Here is a 1,731-nt window from a genome sequence, read left to right on the forward strand (position 1 = left end):
CCACGTGGGTTTATCCGATAAATTCAGTCTAAGTACCTGAGATATTGAATTGGGCAGACCCATGGATACCATCTTGGTCCTATCAGATAGACCAAAGTGGTCGGCAGACTGCGGCTCGGCAAACTGCGGCTCGCGAGCCACATGCGGCTCTTTGGCCCCTTCAGTGTGTGGCTCTTCCACAAAATACCGACTTCTGCGCATGGGCCACGAAGTTTCAATCGCACTGTATGTGCGCGCCCGCATGTGGTATTTTGTGGTATTTTGTGGAAGAGCCACACTCAAGGGGCCAAAGAGCCACATGTGGCTCGCGAGCCGCAGTTTGCTGCCCACTTGGTCTATCTGATAGACCAAAATGGTATCCAGGTAATCTGCGTCCTTGTACCCCATATAAGCAGCTGGCTTATGGGGGGAGGGGTGCAGAGCAGATTTTCGTGGGTGACCTGCTGCTCCCCCATGCCGCCGGCATTATTGGAATAAATGCTCATATATGATTCAACCTGTCCCTGCTGAATTGGCTCAAATAGTGCCAGGCAGCCCGGACCCCTTGGTTGTCCAGTTTCAGCAGCAGCCTCTTTCCTTGCAAGGTCACTGTGGCGAAACCTGGCAACAGACAGCTGCAGACATGGCAGCAGGCTCCCTGGCCCTTGCTGTCCTCAGCGCTACGTCCAGGTCTTCTTGGCTCCTGGACTCCAGTGCCTGGCCCACCCCTGGATGCTTGGCTGCAGAAGTGATGGCTCCCCGTTGATTTATCTACTCACTTGGGTGGCTGGACGTGCCCCACGGCTTTTCAGATCGCCTGGCTGTTGACTCCCTATGCCCCCTTTCAGACCTTCACTTCCCCAGCTCCTCCCACCACGGGATAAGGTCCAATTCCCATCAGATATTACTTACGCCAAACACCTGGGCCAGATCTGGCTGCTTCCCTGATGGGATCTGATTGGAACATGATGAGTATTTACAGAATCACTAGGAAGATGGAGAAAGCCACTCGGCGGGACTGAGTCACCAGTGGGAGTGGGGGTTGCGGTTGAGGTTGGGTGGGGGTGGTGCTGCTCCCGCAGGATCAGGTCGGCCCGCACCAGCTTTGCTCTGGTCAGCACCTGCAGGCACACGCCCCTGTGCAGCCACCGTTCTCCCCACTGACCTCGTACCTATACAGTCTCTGTGACCGCACTGACTGGTGGGCCCTACCTGCTCCAGAGCCTGGCTGTAAGGGAGTCTGCGGGGCAGCTTCAGCTTTCTAGCCTCTTCAGTTCAGGAAAGCGCAGCAGAAGGAGGAGGGGTGGCTGGATGTCGAACAAGCCAGTTCTCACCCAGAGATGTGGCTGGGGATTAAACCTTTGGCTTTGCCATCTGGCCCGGACATGGTGTTAATGGGAAACCGTTGTCTACCTGGCCCAGCATATAGCCCAAGGCCAGGCCAGTTGGGCACTAGACAGGTTGTTAAAACAACCCAGCACTGACCTTGGTTCACCTTGATAAACCGAAGAAGAAGGGAGGTTCATTTACGCAGCATCTTCTATATTTCAGGCAATTTACGTACATTGCATTGTAACAACCTGCCTTTTGCAGCTGATAACATCAGGCCCAGAGAGACTGAGAAAGCGGCCTGAGGTCACACAAAAAATGCTATTTAGTTGCAGAAGCTGAACTTGACCCCAGTCTGATGACACACAAAAAATGCCTGCTCTTAACCATTACTATACCTTTGTCGCTATTGGAGAAGCTTTT

This window comes from Myotis lucifugus, unplaced genomic scaffold, assembly GCF_000147115.1.
Source record: "Myotis lucifugus unplaced genomic scaffold, Myoluc2.0 scaffold_90, whole genome shotgun sequence".
Taxonomy (NCBI): domain Eukaryota; kingdom Metazoa; phylum Chordata; class Mammalia; order Chiroptera; family Vespertilionidae; genus Myotis; species Myotis lucifugus.